The sequence below is a fragment of the Microcaecilia unicolor genome, chromosome 5 (genome assembly GCF_901765095.1).
Source record: "Microcaecilia unicolor chromosome 5, aMicUni1.1, whole genome shotgun sequence".
Taxonomy (NCBI): Eukaryota; Metazoa; Chordata; class Amphibia; order Gymnophiona; family Siphonopidae; genus Microcaecilia; species Microcaecilia unicolor.
The window spans coordinates 70,829,257-70,849,120 of NC_044035.1; the positions used below are offsets into that span (position 1 = coordinate 70,829,257).

A 19,864-nucleotide genomic window follows, 5' to 3' on the forward strand; every position below is an offset into this window, starting at 1 on the left:
CTGAAAGTCCAAGACTCCTGCAGAACTTTTTCCCAATACTTATGTACTGTGGACTCCCGATGCTGGCATTATAGCCCGTGTTGAGTCCCTTGTAGCAGTTGTGTACTTCTCCAATTGTGTTTATGGTAATTAATTAAAGATTTCCTAAGACACTGCTTTGGCTCCACACTGGTCTTTGGTCATCTCTGCTGTCTTTTGGAGTTGGCAGGCTTGGACCTTTTGTAGGTGGGATTGGGCAGGGCTTGAGCCTTGTGGGTGGTGGGGAGTCTGGCGCTGGAGATGACTGGAGCCTCGGGGGTGGGGCTTAAGCCAGGGGGCCTGTTCTGCTGGCCCAGAAGTATTGGGCCATGGCTTTGCAGCCCAATACTCCCAGGCCACTGGAATAATACTGCTTGCAAGCTGCCTAACAAGCAGCATTATTCTTTTACCAAGGGATTCAACAACCTGCAGGACTGAGATACCTTACATTGCTGAATCCTGTGGTAAATCAAGGTAAAGTAAAAGATTGTATTTTACCACACCTTGATATCTTCCCCCCCCTAATTGGCACTAGTTTGCAAGTATGCAAATAACTGACTTATGATTCCATTCTTTAAACCTAGGAGGAGATTCTATATATGGCACCAAAAAAATTCACATGGAAAACATTGCCAATTAAGCATATTCTGTAAGTGGCGTCTAGGTTTAGGTGCGGTATATAAAATGGGCTTAGTTGATGTTACAGCGCCTAAAACTATGTGCCTCCATTTACATCAGTCAAAACATGACGTACATCTCAGCACATAGTTATAGAATATGGCCCAGTGTGCGTAAATCTATGTGCGTAACACCCATAAAATGCCCATTTTCCCACCCATAACCATGCCCCTTTTTGCCAGAGCACATTATAATTTAGGTGCAGTGCATTATAGAATACATTTAGGGAGCTGTGCACATAAATTCTAATTATTGCCAATTAGTGCTCATTATTGCTTGTTAAGTGCTGACAACAATGCTGATTGGCTTGTTAAGCCAATTAACATGCACAAAGTTACAGAATATGCGTAGATATCGGTGCGGATCTCTAAGCATGTTATATAGAATGTGGGGGTTAATGCCTAACTCCTATAGCATCAACTACAAAGGACGCATTGATGTGGGACGGATAGGGGTGGGTCATGAGCAGATTGAACACTTATGCATGAAGCTTATAGAATATTGTACATTTTGCACATAAGTGCCAACGTTTAGGTGGGCATGTTTATACCAGCTATAGAGATGGGATAAGAGGTTGCGCCCCAACTGTATTCAGTTTAGAGGAAACTTTATTTATTCAACTAGAAATATCAATATGCAATTTATATTTATTGATATGAAAAGATCTATGTAAGCTGCAGTATATGAGTGTTAAAAAACGTGGATTAAGGAACACATCATTGCCATTAGAAATCATGATTGCATATAAATGAAAAACTAAAACTGCCAAACTTACAAATATTCAAGAGCTGGTAGGTGGCAGAATTTATTGCTGAAAAAAACACAAACGATTTTTAGACTAAATACATACGTCCAGATGGTCTGAAATCAATTGTCAGACTTTTCCTTATGTCTGTAATATAAGTTTAGAACTACTGGATGCATATCATAAGGAATTAATTAAACTGTATTTAGGAAAGTGTGGTGATTGTATAATTAATAGTTGTAGTTGGAATGATGATGGATTTTGAGAGTATTTAGACAATTTAAATTTATATTGCACAAACAAAACCAACATTTGAATTTAGGCTGATTGTAATTATTCAAGTGCAACTTGTAAATTTTTTCCTTTTTTTCTAGGATATAACATGATATATGTAATTAGCTGTTAATTTTTCATGATAAACAATTTAAGTGAATGAGGCTGTGCTATGCTACACATCCTTGAAATGAAGCTTTAGTGAAACGTGGTAGGAAATCCTGTAATTTTTCTTGTGCATACTTAGCACATAACTTAACACTTGCAAGTTATAGAATAAGGTCAGTTGCACATGTAAATTAATTTAATAATGAGAAGCTAATTTGTGTTAATGAGCAATAATAGGCCATAAGAGGACTTAATTAGAGCTAATTGGCACCAAATAGCAGTTACGCACGCAGCTGCCCTTAGTCGGTATTCTAGAAGTTACACAAGCACAATTAATTATGTGCTGTTTCTATGGCGTGTGGACATGGTAGGGATTCAGAACACTGCAATTAAGCTTATCTATCCATGGTGCTTGCAAATACAACCACGTTACACCACTACTACATGCTTCTCACTGGCTTCCTCCCTCTTACAGCATTATTTATAAAAAGTTTTACTGATGGTCTTTAAGATACGCTCCACAGGAGCACTCCCTCATTTCTCACCTATCTATTATCTCCATATGGTCTAGTTCGATCTCTCTGCTCCTTCACTCAGCATCACTTGGTTGTCCCTTCTTGTCAAGAAATTGGTCACTCTAAAATAAGAAATTCTGTTTTCTCTATGCAAGGCCCAGAGCTCTGGAAACAGCTTCTGGAACATCTTAGATTTCACACCTCCTTGGAACGGTTTAAATCTGAACTCAAAACCTATCTTTTCTCGGAGGTGTTCCACTAACCTCTGCTGCCTCAAACACGGGTAAGACATCACTTGGCTCTGAGAACATTCTCTCTACTACTGTGCTCCCCTACCCCTTTTTCCTTTTACAAATATTGTAATTCTCCCCTTCTCTCCGTGTTGTCTCTGTTGTTTCTCTCGTTTTCTCCTCTCTCCTTTATTTGCCTGTAAGCTGCTTAGTTGGTATTCCCGATAGGTGGGATAGCAAGTTAGTAACAATAAACTTGAATGGGTGGGTCAGGGCGGGACCAGAATTAGCGTTTACATTTGATAGAATACTAACACTTACCTAAGTACAGCTGTTGACAAACTCTCGTAAGTTTGACCATGTGACTCCACTGCTTTATTGTGAACACTGGCTGCCAATTTCTTATCGTATCACTTACAAGCTTATTTTATTGACATTTAAGATACTTCACTTTGGGCAACCTGTCTCGCCTGCTCATTCCATATACGCCATCCAGAAGCTTGAGATTGCTGACTCACAATCTATTAGTCATTCCTTCCATTAAGCATATTTGTTTGGACATTTACCCATTCCAAGATCTTTGATGTGAATGGACCATGGCTCTGGAACTCACTTACACTGCACTGTCGTCTCCAAACTAGTCTTGATGAATTCAAATCTAGTCTGAAGACACTACTGTTCAAAAAAGGGGACCCCTCCTCCCCCACCCCGACTCCTGTGGGAACCTAGGTGCCTGAGTCAACTCATTGGGGCTGCAATTACAGCAATTTGAAATGTAGGTGGGAGGGGGATCTTCCTTCTCTCTCTCTCTTTTGTCTTGTTACTATTGTAGTTCCTTTCATTATCTTAATATTTGGTTATTGTATATACTTATGATCTGTTATATCAAGAATACATTAAACTTGAAACTTAAACATCAGTAAGCACATGCACTTATTCCAGCCATTGAGCTGGCATAATTGCTCACACCTAAAGTTAACCCGCAGATTCTATATATGGCACATTAATTTCCACATGGAAATCGAAACATATTCTATAACAATGCACATTACCTAATTGGTTTACTAGTCAATCAGCGCTGTCAATTGGATGATAACAAGTAATTATCAGCACTAATTGGCATTAAGATTTACACGCACAACTCGCTAAGTATATTCTGTAACATGTGGGCCTAAATTTTAAGTCGCATAGTTCAAAAGGGGACATGGCCATGGATGGGACATGGGCATTTCTACAATCTATGTGCATTATTATAGAATATACCCGCTCTGCGCCTAATTTAGGTGCGGGATTTACACCAAGCAAGATAAGGCCTAAATGAAAAAGACCAAATTTGGTGGCGTCAAGGAGTGCTCAGCATATTCTATATACTGGGCAGAAATTTAAGCTTATTCTATAAAATTAAGGCGTTCTTTAGAGAATATGCCTAGGCGTAATTTTTTCCGCACAGAGTTTTCAGGTGCCATATATAGAATCTAGCCCTAAGTCCATAAATGGACACTTATGTTAGTATGCTATAATGACAATTACACATAAGTGCCATTACAGAATTCATGCTTAGCACATTCTATCAGAGCACCTAACTTTAGCTGCCCTTTCTTGAATTGTTTTTCTAGCACTACTTTGATTTGCTTATGTGGCCTGAACTGCTAACAAGATGGTAATGTTATAAAATAGGTGATTACTTGATGCAAGTAAATGATTAAAATAATGCCATATACATACATATATGCACATACGTGAATAAAGGCCAAAATTCTGCCTAAGCACTGTTCTGTAATTATGCATATATCTTAGACAGATGGGCATACATATAGGTCGAGTCTGGAAGAAGCATGGGTGGGCTCACACTTAGACATATGGGACAAGATTCTATATATCATGCCCAAAAAATCCAGCACCAAAATGAAATACGCCTAGGTGTATTCTATAAAGTATGCCTAAATTTATAGAATACGCCTAAATTCCATGCGGTTCATAGCATATGCTGAAAGCGGGCAGTTACACAAAGTAAAACTTAGTCTAAATCCTAATGTCTAAATTATGCGTGGACAATGTGTATTCTATAACAATGCGCAGAGAGTTTAGAAACGCCCATGACCAGCTCATTCCTTACCCATGGCCATGGCACCTTTTCAAATATGCAACTTAGAATTTATGTGCATCACATTGCCACGATGGTGACTGTTTCTTCGTCTGTGCTCACCTCGCCTTCTGGTGGCCAGAACCAGTGGCTGCTATGGACTGTCACATGTTCCAGACTTCAGCCCAGTCCGGTCCAGATCTTCCGGGCTGTCAGACTTGCTTCTCTTGTTTGTGCCTGCATAGCACCCGTAGCTGCCTTGTGATTCCTGCAGCTAAACTTCAGCTGCTGATGGGCTTTATTAACCACCTGAAAACTTCTATGTTTGCCTTTGCATCGTCTAAGATCCCTGGTATGTTGGTGTGCTCTGTGCACTTCTGCCTAGTTTCTAGTCTGAGTTCCTTGTCTGGTTCTAGTTAGTTTGTGTGAAGTTTAGCTTTGGTTTTATTGCTTAGTTCCTAGTCTTGTTTCTGGTCTGTATTCCTTGTCTAGTTCTTGGTTGTCTGTGTTTCTTTCTTAGTGGCTGCTTGGCAGCTTTCAGTCCTGACTCTTTCCTGTCTGTGTTTCTTTCTTAGTGGCTGCTTGGCAGCTTTTAGTCCTTGTTCTTGAGCCTGTCTGCTTTCTACCTAGTGTGGTATTGTTTGTCTGACAGTCCTAATCTAGTATTCTGCCTAGCCTCCCTTGTGTATTCTAGACCCTGTGTGTATTCTGTTGATATCCAGTTCCTGCCCTGTCCTGTAAGTCCTGCCGGCCGCCTGCACCCAGGGGCTCAACTCTTGGGGAATGGCAGTCAGGCGCAGGTGAAGTCTAGTTGTTCCTGCTCTGCCTGTTCCAGCTTGTTTGCCTCAGCTGCAACTTCAGTCCAGGGTTCCAGTCCTGTTCTGCCTTGTCTCTGGTTTGGGGGTGGTTTTGCCAGCCACTGCCGCTCCTCGGCAGTGGTCCAAGGGCTCACAAACCCAGTGTTTCTGTGAGAAGCCTAACACACGTTCTGCACATAAATTCTAATTAATGCCAATTAGTGTCAATAATTGCTTATTAAGTGGTAATTATCTGCGCTGACTGCTTGTTAAATAATTATGTTGCATGTGCAAATCTAGACTACGACTGGATTTGCACATGCAACTTAAGTTGTACTATATAGAATTCAGGGGATAACTTACAGAATTCCAAAAGTTATGCATATATCTCTAGTATTCACACCCTTGTTGCCTCTCGCTTGGAGTATTGCAATTTACTTCTCACTGGTCTTCCGCTCAGCCATCTCTCTCCTCTACAATCTGTCCAAAATTCTGCGGCACGACTTGTTTTCCGCCAGAATCGTTATACCCACACTAGCCCGCTCCTCAAGTCACTTCACTGGCTCCCTGTCCACTTCCGCATTCAGTTTAAACTTCTCGTACTGACCTTTAAATGCATCCACTCTGCAGCCCCCCATTACCTCTCCGCTCTCATCTCTCCCTACATTCCTCCCCGTGAACTCCGCTCACTGGACAAGTCTCTCTTGTCGTCCTCCTTCTCCTCCACTGCTAACTCCAGGCTTCACTCCTTTTCTCTCGCGGCACCTTATGCCTGGAATAGACTTCCTGCACCTATATGTCTAGCTCCATCTCTACCTGTTTTCAAATCTATGCTGAAAACCCACCTTTTCACTGCTGCTTTTAGCTCCTAACCACAATTGCCCTCCCCTTGTCCCTTCCTCCCTTCTCACCCATTACTTCCCTCACCCGTAACTGTCTTGTCTGTCTGTATTATTTAGATTGTAAGCTCTCTTGAGCAGGGACTGTCTCTTTGTATCAGGTGTTCAGCTCTGTGTGCGTCTGGTAGCGCTATACAAATGCTAATAATAATAATATTCATGTGCAAGCACTTATGTCAGCTCGATGGGTGACATCGAGGGGCATAATCGAACAGCGCCGGCGATCTATTTTGGTGGCGACGCAACAGCTGGCCATAACCGTATTATCGAAAAAGATGGCCGGCCATCTTTTCTTTCGATAATACGGTTTGGCCCGGCCTAATGCCAGAGTTCGCCGGGTTTGAGATCGCCGGTTTTGTTTTTCAGCGATAATGGAAAAAAATGCCGGCCATCTCAAACCCGGCGAAATCCAAGGCATTTAGTCATGGGCGGAGCCAGCATTTGTAATGCACTGGTCCACCTGACATGCCAGGACACCAACCGGGCGCCCTAGGGGGCACTTCTAAAACTTTTTAAAAAATACACAAATAGCTCCCAGGTGCATAGCTCCCTTACCTTGGGTGCTGAGTCCCCCAAATCCCCCCCCCCAAACCCACTCCCCACAACTCTACACCATTACCATAGCCCTTATGGGTGAAGGGGGGCACCTACATGTGGGTACAGTGGGTTTTGGGGTGGGGGGGGGTTGGAGGGCTCAACACTTAGCACCACAAGTGTAACAGGTAGGGGGGGATGGACCTGGGTCTGCCTACCTGAAGTGCACTGCACCCATTAAAAACTGCTCCAGGGACTTGCATACTGCTGTCAGAGAGCTAGGTATGACATTTGAGGCTGGCATACAGGCTGGCAAAAAAGGTTTTTATTTTTATTTTTTTAGTGTGAGAGGGGGTTGGTGACCACTGGGGGAGTATGGGGAGGTCATCCCCCATTCCCTCCGGTGGTCATCTGGTGAGTTGGGGCACCTTTTTGAGGCTTGGTGGTGAAAATAAAAGGACCAAGTAAACCCGGCGAAATACTGATTAATGCCGCTTTTTTTTCCATTATCCGTGAAAGCAGGCCATCTGGTAGCCACGCCAATGCCCGCCCATATCCCGCCTTTGCTACACCGCCGACACGCCCCTTGAACTTTCGCCGGCTTGGCGACGGGAAAGCGGCGATGGTGTGAAAAAAGCAGCTTTCGATTATACGGACTTCGCCGCTTTTGAGAGATCGCCGGCCATCTCCCAATTTATGTCGGAAGATGCCCGATAAGAACTCACACCTAACCACCTGCGTGTGTATATAACCAGTTACTCTCGTATTCTATAAAGGCAAGGAGGTACCTATTTTCCTTTATAGAATAGGTGCAACATAAGAGGACTCTTGGCACCTATATATTACACAGTGTTATAAAATCAACCCATACATGATAATCACAATTAATCACTTAACCCTCCATTGCCTAGAGACACAAGAAGCTGCAGTGGGGAAAAGAAAATAACATAACCTTTAATTGCACGATTAGTCGTGATTAGAAATTTTAAGCAAAATGTGGCCCTAAAAAATTACTCCCTAATATTCAGTACTATTTAAGTAGCCATTCTGGCTGATTAAATAGCATTTAGCCATATAACCACTAATATTCAGCAGGAGGTAGCCAGTTACCGCCACTGAATATTCGCGGTTAGCGCATAGCAGCTAACCAGCTTTATCACTGGTTAAGCAGTTAAAAAGGACCATGTAAATAGCGCTCTACTAGGAACTTAACTGGTTTGCAATGAATATTGCCTTAAACAGTTAAGTTCCAGTGGCCAAAAATGAAACCGGAAACGGCCAAGCATTGAATATCTGGGATCAGCGCCAACCATGGCATGTATGTGGGCTGCCTCCCACCTGCTGAATATTGGCCCCTTAAAGAATAAAAAATAATAAAAACATAAGAAATACAAAACACAAATTGAAAAATTACAAATTAAGGGGGTCTTTTACTAAGCCGCAGAAGCGTTTTTTAACTTGGCGTAAAAATCAGCTGGCCGTAAACACTGAGATGCCCATAGGAATATAATAGATGTCCTGGCTTTTACCACCAGCGGATTTCTACCTCAAGCTACGGGGATTCTTTTACCAAGCTGTGGAAAAAAGGGCCCTGCGCTAGCAGCGGGGTCCACTTTTCCCGTATGCCAGGGCTATTTTTACCACAATGGGTAAAAATCCCCCAGACAAACATGGCCATATGGTAAGAGAACTCTTACTGCATGGCCATATGGCGTGGATCCCTTACCGCCACCCATTGAGTTGGTGATAAAGGCTCCTCCTGTAACCCAGCGGTAACTGGGCACCTCGCGGCGATGCCCGATTACTGCCGGGTTACCGCCGAACAAGTCATTTCCAGGGGTTTTCTTTTTCCCCCAGAAATGGCACACGCTCATGGCAGAACTACCACCGGTGGTCACGTTGAGCTGGCAGTAGTCACGATTTAGCATTCGGTAAACCCACATTGGGCTTACCAACGCTTAAAGACCCCCTAGAAACTACCGAGGCTTAGTAAAAGACCCCAAGAATCTAAAACAGCATGCAGAATAGCTATAAACAGATTTACAGTTTTCACATCCTACGCCAGAAAAGCAAGCCCAGTCTGTATGTGTAAATCAGAGGTCTAGCATGTTAAGTGAACAGTTGTACACCATAACTTGCAGTAACCTAGACACTCTTAATTAGAGCAGTGCTGCTGAGATTTCACTTTAGATTGTCATTCATTCCACTGGCATTGTGTCCATCTTATACTCTATTTCCCTCCTCACAAAAACGCCTGGCTCTGCAAAATCTAGAGATCTGTAAAATTTATGCACAATAGTAAATGCCTGTAGGAAAGAATGAAATGCTTTAAACAAGCATTTTTATGCATGAGAATAAACTGTCATAAGGCGAATATCTACAGATTTTCATACGATGCAAAGGAGTGTGGTAGCCGTGTTAGTCCACTCTTAAGGTTATCAACAGAAATCAAACAAAATAAAACATGGAAAAGAAAATAAGATGATACCTTTTTTATTGGACATAACTTAATACATTTCTTGATTAGCTTTCGAAGGTTGCCCTTCTTCTTCGTCAGATCGGAAATAAGCAAATGTGCTAGCTGACAGTGTATATAAGTGAAAACATTCAAGCATTACTATGACAGTCTGACAGGGTGGGAGGATGGGGGTGGGTAGGAGGTATGCATGGGCACATCAAAGCATATCATTGATATTCTAACAGGATGGGTGTGGATAGGTGAGGGGTGGGGTGATCAACAGAGACATACAGCTTTATGGTTTATAATGGGTTAGGAACCCCAGATCCTTGTTAAGTCCTTTCTGTTGGGTGTTAAAATATTTAATCATCTTGTATGGTTTTAAAGTTACCTTTCAGTATTCTCACTGTGAAATCACTGGTACAGTGTCCTGGTTCTGTGAAGTGCTGTCCCACTGGGGTGGGGGCCCTACTGGCTGTATTGTTCATGTGATGTCTATATAAATTGAATCTTCTCTTAAGCATCTGGCCTGTTTCTCCAATATAGCATCCTTCGTTACATTTTTTACTCTGAATGATATATGCCACATTGGAAGATGAGCAAGTGAAAGATCCCTTTATGTTGAATATCTTTCCTTTGTGGATAACTGTGGGGTCCTGTGAAATATTTTGGCATAGTTTGCAACTGGATAAATTACAGGGATGTGTGCCCTTCTGTTCCTTTTCAGTCTGTGATGGAAATTTACTTCTGATTAGCTTGTGTTTTAGGTTGGGTGGCTGTCAGAAGGCCAGTACTGGTGGGGATGGGAATATCTCTTTCAGTAATTCATCCTCCTGGAGTATAGGTTGTAGATCTCTTATGATTTTCCTCAGTTTTTCCAGCTCTGGATTGTACGTCACTACAAGGGGAATTCTGTCTGTGGATATTTTCTCCTTGTACTGTAGCAGATTCTCCCTGGGTGTTTTGAGGGAGGAGGCAATATTCTTGGAGATTATTTGGGGGTTGTAGCCTTTGAAGGATGCAGTCAGGCTTTTAAGGTGTCTGTCTCTGTCCCCTGGGTCAGAGCAGATAAGGTCGTATCTTGTGGCTTGGCTGTAAATGATGGATCTTTTTGTATGTGAAGGATGGAAGCTGGAGTTGTGGAGGTAGCTGCATCTGTCTGTGGGTTTCTTGTATATAGATGTTTGTATACAGCCATCACTGATTGAGACCGTGGTGTCCAAAAAATTGACTTTTTCTGGGGAGTAGTCAATTTTGAATCTGATTGTAGGATGGTATGAATTGAAGGCAGAATAAAATTGTTTCAGAGTTTCTTCACCCTCCGTCCAAATCATAAAAATGTCATTGATGTACCGGTAGTATTTTAGAGGTTTGGTCTGGTGTGTATTCAGAAATGTCTCTTCCAGCTCAGCCATAAAAAGGTTGGCATATTGGGGTGCTGTCCTGGTGCCCATCACAGTGCCCATTATTTGTAGATAGATATCATTGTTAAAGTGGAAGTAGTTGTGAATTAAAAACGATGCAAGAATTTTGCAGCCACAATGTTTAATGTTACTGCATTTTTCAATAGCTAGGATGTCTGTCAGAAAGAACTCTTAACTAGACTCTAATCTATGCTCCAAAGCAGAACACAGCACTTACTGGCGATGAATGTGCTGGCAAAAAAATAACATTTCACTTTCCAAACTTGTGAAATCCTTCGTCTGCTCACTACTTACAGTTTGATTTTACACGTGTTGTTTAGCTCTTTCTGGGCTCATAATTTCAGTTAAGTATAACTAAGTGAATGCAACATTCAACAGTATGTGGTACTGCTGTCAACACAATTACAATTTCCTGTGGAAATGGAAAGAGTTTTCAGCAAGAAGCCATTAGTGCATCTTTTATGTTAAACATGTGGTGTGAGATACTTGAAATACCAATCCTATTTTGGTCTCATGAGTCTCAACATACAGTACAGGGAACATCCTTTCAGATATTTTTTTTCTTGGATATGTTTATGGGTTAATGACTCAGGGTTTATTTGAGATTTCTGTGCCACTGGAAAGCACCATTATGAAACTGACTGAAGTTTATAGTCTAATGGAGGTAACAGCAGCTTTAGATCTTTCATTGGCCAAGTGCTTCCTGGGCACTAAGGGCTAGATTCTATATATTGCAGCTCAATTTCCACATGGACATCAAAGTGCATTCTATAAAGCACACTTTAATTTAGGTGTACATTATAGAATACACCAAGTGATACTCCGTAACTATCTAGTCGCAGTCAATTATGCTAACTAAAACCTGGTGTAAATCCTGATGCAGGTATATTCTATAATAATGCGCACAGATTTTAGAAACGCCCATGACCCGCTCATTTCATTACCATAACTATGCCCACTTAAACATCAAAAAAGTGTCATAAAGCAGCATTTTGACGTTTTTCTCACAAAAACGTCCAAATCAGAGTTTTTAAAACCTATTTTTCAGACATTTCTCTATGTTGTTCTTCTGCAGTGTGTCCAAATCTCAAGGGGGTGTATCGGGGCATATTAAGGGTGGCATTTGGGCATTCCTAAGACTTGGACGTTAATCAGAGAACCTTCTTCAAGAGAAGTTGGGTTCACTGATTGATTTCCTTTAATTTTGCTTGGGATGGTGGATGTTTTTGAAGCTGAAGTCATTGATATGAGTTTAGCTCTTTGTAGGTAGGTCATAACATAAGAGTAGCCATACTGGGTTAGACCAATGGTCCATCTAGCCCGGTATCCTGTTTCCAACAGTGGCCAAGCCAGGTCACAAGTACCTGGCAGAAACCCAAATCGTGGCAACATTCCATGCTACAAATCCCAGGGTAAGCAATTGCTTCCCCATGTCTGTCTCAATAGCAGACTATGGACTTTTCCTCCAGGAACTTGTCCAAACCTTTTTTTAAACCCAGATAAGCTAACTGCTGTTATCACATCCTCCGGCAGAGAGTTCCAGAGCTTAACTATTTGTCGAGGGGAAAAATATTTCCTCCTCTTTGTTTTAAAAGTATTTCTATTTAACTTCATTGAGTATCCCCAAGTCTTTATACTTTTGGAATGAGTAAAAAATTGATTTACTTCTACTTGTTCTACACCACTAAAGATTTTGTAGACCTCAATCATATCTCCTCTCATTCGTCTCCTTTCCAAGCTGAAGAGCCCTAACCTCTTTAGCCTTTCCTCATATGAGAGGAGTTCCATCCCCTTTATCATTTTGGCCGCTCTTCTTTGAACCTTTTCTGCTATATCTTTTTTGAGATACGGCAACCAGAACTTAATGCAATACTCAAGGGGACGTCACACCATGGAGCATACAGAGGCATTATATTATTCTTGGTTTTATTTACCATCCCTTTCCTAATAATTCCTAGCATCCTGTTTGCATAATATTTCAGTGTATTGTCTAAAATGACACCTTGATCTTTTTCTTGGGTGCTGACCCCCAAGATGGACCCTAGCATCAGATAACTATGATTTGGATTATTCCTCCCTATGGTCATCACTTTGAATTTATCTACATCAAATTTCATCTGCTCAGTCTTCCAATTTCCTAAGGTCTTCCTGCAATTTTTCAGAGTCTGCATGTGTATACAAACTTTGAACAGTTTTGTGTCATCTGAACATTTAATTGTTTCACTTGTCATTCCGATTTCCAGATCATTTTTAAATATATTAAATAGCACCTGTCCCATTACTGTTGTTTTTGTAATATTCATGTATGCTGTCTTCAACACCAAAAGGCTTTTAAAAATATCGTGCAACAGGAAAATTTTGGCAACCTGACTATTCAACCTCCAGAAATCCCTTTGGGGCCCCTCGGTTAAAACGTGGTAAAATTTGTAGTTACTCATGCTTAACTCGAGATTTTAACTCAGCACTTAGTGGGGGTGTTCCCACTATTCTTTTAATGCAGGTCATGTGTTAACATTCACATTAACACATCATACCTGCTCATGGCTAACGCAGAAGGACTTAGTACCTCCTATTTAGGAGGCAGTAATTGTTCCCGCGTTAACTCTGCATTAGGCAGTAGCACAGGGAACCGCAGTGCATTAACTGCCAAATGCTTTCCATACCCACCCTCTACCAGTGCCATGCCCCCTGACGCAGAAAGCACTTAAGGGTCCTTTTACTAAGCTGTGGTAAAAGGGGGAGCTGCACTAGCATCAGCACGTGTTTGTGACAGGGGCGTAGCCATACAACAAATTTTGGGTGGGCCTAGGCAAGAAGTGGGTGGGCACCAAGCATTCTCCCCCACCACCACCCAAAAAATATCTCAGCTGGCGGGAAAACGCTTCTTTCCAGCTTGGCAGTCTGCAGCAGGCATGCACTGCAAACTGAGCATGTGAGGGTGCTGGTGTCGTGGAGAGTAGCGTTTTTGTTACTATCGGGGAAGTCTTCAGCTGGCAGAGCTTGGGATCCCCACCAGCTGCCACTAAATGTGTGCTACTGTTGGGTGGGCCTGAGTTCTAAGTGGGTGGGCCCCGGCCCACCTGTGGCTACGCCACTGGTTTGTGACATGAGCTGAGGCCCCCTCTTACCGCAGCGGGTAAAAGGCTGTCTTTTTTTCTCAAAAAGAAATGACCATGTGATAAGTGAACCACTTGCCACACAGCCATTTCAGGGGGAGCACTTACTGTCACCCACTGAGGCGGTGGTAAGGGCTCCCACGCTAAGATGGCGGTAACCAGGCAGCGTGTGGCACTGCTCAATTACTGCCGGGTAAGCACTGGCGCTATAAAAATAGAAAATATTTTTATAGCACAGGAAATGGTGTGCACTGGGGGTGAGAACTACTACCGGGCTGCTGTTGCCACTTTTCAACCCTTTAGTAAAAGGGCCCCTTTATACCCAGTTTACTGCATGTTAATCGCGGAAAAACCACAAAGTCCTTTGATATGGAGTCCCTTTACCTTATTTCTAAGCATTTATAAGAAAAGGGAAATAAACTATACAGGCAACATAAATAAAAATGGAATGTAGGACAGTGCCACTCAAAAGACATTTCTCTAGATAAAATAAGAAAGCTATGGTCAAGACAAATGAGAGAGAACATGTAAAATAGGGACTAGTTTGTGGTGACTGGAACATTGATAGACAAGGAGTCGTCAAACTTGGAACATTGCAAAAGCATTTTAGATTTGAAACAACAGTATTTCTTTTCCCACCAGTCTGTTTTTTTTTACTACTTAGGCCACACATATACAATATGGTCTTAAGATAACTTTGTTCTTTTCTTTGTTTGTTTTTAGCCTTATCTTTAATGGATGGATATACTTCTTGTGTTGTTATTTTCTTGTCATCTTTTTACACTTCCTTGTTATTTATTATTTATGTTACATTATTTTAGTGGGATTTATGTATATATATATTTTACTATAGACTTCTCTGTATCTAATGTATCTGTTTATGGTATTAATTGTGATATATGTGTTGTTTCTGACTTCTGATATAGGCTTTTTAGCTGAAACACAGTGACCATGTTGGGTCCTTTTAGTAAAGGTTGATTTTATTTGCACACCTTTTTTGCACTTTTATTCGACTCCTTGCTTTGTCTTTATTTTGTGGAGTTCTAGACTTCCCCCCCCTTTTTTTTTTCTGCCGTAAATATACTGCCAGGTTATTCATCCCAGAGAAAAGACTACATATACTTCTGAAAAAAAAGATGCCGAGATGCTTGAATGAAAAATGCTAGGTAAATCCACATTTCTATTGACATATTGTATTTACATAGCATATAATAAAAAGTAGTTGTTCATGAGAATATTTAGGCATGTGAGCTTTAATAACGGCAATTACATTTCTCACAATGAAAATCTAATTACTTAATTTGTGCATCGCTTATTCCTGAGGATTTTTCAAAAATGTAATGGTAAGCACCCACATCTAAACAAGCATGAAGCAGTAAAGGTTAAACAGGGACTCCTGATTAATGCTGAAATATACTTGTTAAGAGTTAGAGTTCTTAGTATTGCTATAAAATGCCTACATAATTAACAATGTTTTTCCTCTTCTATATCCCTCCTTATCTTTATTGATTTTTAATGGTTTCTTGTTAGGGGAAAAGTTCACATGTCTTTATTCAAAATCAAAACTAATTTTAAAAGGTCACATTGCTATAGGCTGTTCCAGTGTTCAACAAATGATAGCTACTTACTCAGTTACTGTCTCTTTACCTCCTATTATATTATTTTTTTTTTACTACATTTGTACCCTGTGCTTTTCCACTCATGGCAGGCTCAATGTGGCTTACATGGGGCAATAAAGGGTTAAGTGACTTGCCCAGAGTCACAAGGAGCTGCCTGTGCCTGAAGTGGGAATTGAACTCAGTTCCTCAGGACCAAAGTCCACCACCCTAACCACTAGGCCACTCCTTACACTTGGAGGGGCACTTTCAATATGACGTCTAAATCCGAATTGAGATATTTTGCAGAAAGTGTCTCCAAAAACATCTAACTCACAGCCATAATCAAACCAGAAAAACATCTAAATTTTTGGTTCATTTGAGCTAGATGTTTTCGTACTCAACACATCCATCTGTATGTACCATTAAAAAAAATTGTCCCAGGGAAAAACGTACAAAAACAAGCCATAGGGAAGTCTATCTGGCAACATTCCTAGTGAACTGGCTACACAGACATCCCAGAAGTGCAGAGGGGAAGCCAAGGGGTTAGTACAGTGGACTTTACATAAAGTAATCCAGGTACAAATTCCACCTCAACCCCATTATATTGTATGATGAGTCCTCCAGGAACAGAGGAAACCTACTGTATCTAAAGGTCCACCACTAGAGTCCTTAGGATTACAGATCACTTATATATTTATGTACAGGAGGTATTTCTTATGTTCCAAGAGGGTTCACATATTTGTACTGAAATTAAAGAGAAGTGGAAATTGAACCCAGGTCCCATTGTTTATAGCCACTGCACTGACTACTAGGCTACTCCATTCATTTGCTTGTTGCTTTCTTAGGAATGGCCATAATATCTGGAGCAGTCATACAGCCTGGTATCTACTGTCACTGTCACAAATATTTTTTTTTGGGGGGTGGAAGGGGGGTCAGTGACCACTGGGGGGTTGAGAGGGGGTCATGCCTTAATTCCTTCAGTGGTCAGTTGATCAGTTAGGGCACCTTTTTCTGACTTAATTGTGACTGAAACAGGTCTAGATTAAAATGTACTTCTTTTTTTGCCCTGGACTTTTCCTGTTCCATTATCTCTGAAAAATGTTGAGACTTTAAGCCCGCCCAAGTCCCGCTTAAAACTCACCTCCAACATGCTTCCTTGGGACTTAGATGAACTGCGGAGTTAAGCGTCCCAATTTGAGTTTCAAAAACCGCAACATAGATGTTTTTGAAAGAAAAACGTCCATCTGCCGTTTTGTGTCGCTTTTGAGGCGTTTTTCTCTTTTGAAAATGAGCACCATAGAGATCACCTGTTTTGAAAAAAATGTTAAACCCAAAGCAGTTTACAAAAAAAAAGGTCTATCTAGTAAAGGGCTATAACAATTATGTAGTTACTGCACGGCAACTGCAAAACTTCTGCTTTAATTGCTGGAGACATTCCCAGCATCTTTCCATATGGTTAAAGCAAAGACAACTTCTTGTATTATGCATAAGTGCATTGTAGATAACACGATGCAGTTAGCTAGACCTATTTATGTGATTTTAACTGCACCAAATTATCTACCATGTTAGGTGTAATTCTATAAATGAGCATCTATAAATAGGCACCTAGAGAGCACCTAGGAGGAGATTATTCTGTGTCCCATTACAGAAGTAGAAGAGTAGCCTGAGAACCAGGGGAACTGGGCTCAGTGCCCACTGCAGTTCCTTGTGATTCTGGGTAAGCCACTTAACCTCCATTGCCCCAGGAACAAACTAAGTACCTGTATATAGTATGCAAACTGCTTTGATTGTAAGCACAGAAAGGCAATATATCAAATCCCATCCCCTTTCCCTATTCTAGAAAGGAATAGAGGTACCTATTTTCTTTTGTGGAATACCAGTTTAACCGTGAAAATTAATGTCTATAAGTTGGGTGCAAGCACTTACACTAGCCATAGATCTGGTATATGTGTGCCTAAATGTAGGTGATATGTAACTTACAGTATTCTATTCTATAAGTTATACACTGCTCAGGCTCAGCCTATCTGTATGACTACCCATAAAATATACTGTATATAAGATAAGTGCATATTATTTACAGAACAGCGCTTAGGTGGAATTTTGGCATATACCCACATATATACCCAATCACCCCACCCACCCCCCCCCCCCCCCCGGCCCTGCTATACCCAAGCTATTGCTGGCATCATCAGATTACTCTTTGGATCCATAGACCTGGTGAATGCCAGATCAGCTACAGGAATAACTGAGATCTGGCTAGATTGAATTGGGGATTACTAATGTCTGAATCGGGCACTACAGATTTCAAAATCCAACATCAACCAAGACCAGGGAAATGGGGAGGAGAGGCACTCGGAATCCAAACTGTGCAGAATCACCATGTTCCACCTACTTGAATCAGAATCCCTTTAATCCAGATAGAAAAGGTGAGACATAATCTGGCTGCTCTTGGCATACTGACCACCTTGTAACAACGCATCACCTGTGCAACAACTCCTCAATCTGATTACAGAGGTGATCCTAATGTTCCCTAGGTTGGTGATCATGGGAGATTTTAATCTGCAGATGAAATCCCAGGTACCACCACTGCTGCCTTTCTGGACAAGATGACTAGGATTCACAAAGGTGATGTGGACTCGTATTTTCAAAGCACTGAGACTTACAAAGTTCTATAGGTTAGTCACATATTAGACTTGGTGTTTTGCAAGAGGGGTCAACATCTCAGTATACCAAGATAGCAGTGTTGAGATGAAATCTGTCATGAACAGACCACTGTCTAATCACATTGTTTCTAAGTAGAAATGAAACAGGTGCCTTCTTTCAGAGACTGGAAGGAGATTATAGACAAAAAAAATCTGACTGTTGTGAATTTCCTAGAGGCCTTAGAATATCCCCATATGTGGATAAAAAGACGACGACAGTGAGAGAGCAGGTTGATATTTGGAATACATACTTAGCTTAGCAAATGTTTTTTGAGTCACTGATTAAAGTGGCAGCTCTCAAGCCAGCCAGTTTTCACTGATTATTACAGAGAATAATTGAGAATTTTGAATCTGCTATATTGGGTCAATATTCAACAGCACTTATATGCTTAGGGGTGAAAAAAGCAGCACAAGAAAAAGCTATTCTATAAACTGTACTTAATGTTAGGCATGGTTTATAGAATAGCGCTTATGCCCGGGAATCGTGCCTAACTTTAGACTCAGCCATTTCCACCAACTGAAATGTATGTGCCTTCAATAGGCACATATCCCCCTTTATTTTATAACAACACACATAAATGATAGGAGCACCACCATTCCAGCTATGACTCTTCCATTTCTGCACCCCCTTTTTCAACTAATGTGTAAAATTTAGGCACGGGTCCCACACATAAATTTGCACATATAGTGCTAATTAAATCAAATTAGCACCAATAATTGATTGTTAAAAAGCCAATTATCAGTGTTAATTAGCTCATTATTCATTTACATTGTGTGCACAAATTGGGGGCGTATTCAAATTTGCACATACAATTTTTACTGACATCTATAGAATTAGTAGGTTATTGGCCATTTGTCTCAATGGAGGAGGGTGAATAGTGGAGTGCCGCAGGGATCTGTATGTTACGTTCCTCACCTGGTTCCAGGCCTGCGCGGCCGATTCGCTGGCGAGGCACGGTCCGGCAGAGATAGCCGGCTATTTTGGATGTGGTTTCTCCAGGATGGGTCTGTTTCTGTTTCCCATTTCTGGCAGCCGTCATCTTGGTTGGATCAATGTCCGCAGCCATCATGGATAGCTCGAGTCAGTCATCTTGGATAGATCTTATCCTAGGAAGCCATCTTGGTGTTGATTAGCTTCAGGAAGGAAGCCCATATTTGGATGTAGGCATCTCTGCTGATGAGGGTAGCCATCTTGAAAAAGCTGCACATGTTTGAGATTGATTCCAACACTATTTAAAGCCCTGCCTTCAGTCCTTCATTGCTTCGGCCTCAATTGTTCTGAGGAGTTGCTGTTGAGTGCTGTTCGCTGAATATCTTCTGTTCCTGTGTACCGGACCTTGGCTAGTTTTCTTGGATTTTGCTTGTTTGCTGCCTGCCTTGACCCTGGACTGATTTTGACTATTCTTGCCTGTCGGAGTACTGGTTCTGGACTGTGTCTGTTCTCTGCCATCCTGGTCAGAAGCTGTGCAACTCCGCCGGTTCCAGAAGTCCTGGTGGCCACCTGCAGCTGGGAGCTCAACTCTTGGTGAATGGTGGTCACTTCCCAGGTGAAGCTAGGGGTTGTCTGGCTGCCTGACCAAGTGCGGCATCACTCCATCTCAGCCGTGCTCAGGCGGGGCACAGGGGCTCACTACTACCAGGTCATAACACTGTACTGGGACTGGTGCTATTTAACATATTTATAAA

The 19,864-nt window shown here is 41.6% G+C and overlaps 1 protein-coding gene and 1 long non-coding RNA gene across 2 annotated transcripts in view; one reads left to right on the plus strand and one right to left on the minus strand.

Annotated features, from left to right (window-relative positions):
• The window catches only part of STK32C (serine/threonine kinase 32C), a 534,408-nt gene that overhangs the window by 449,737 nt on the left and 64,807 nt on the right, over window positions 1-19,864 (minus strand). The window lies entirely within an intron of this gene.
• LOC115470083 lies at window positions 177-19,358 on the plus strand. The gene is made up of 3 exons (XR_003942118.1): window positions 177-190; window positions 1,656-1,659; window positions 19,290-19,358. It is a non-coding gene; the product is annotated as an uncharacterized LOC115470083 (long non-coding RNA).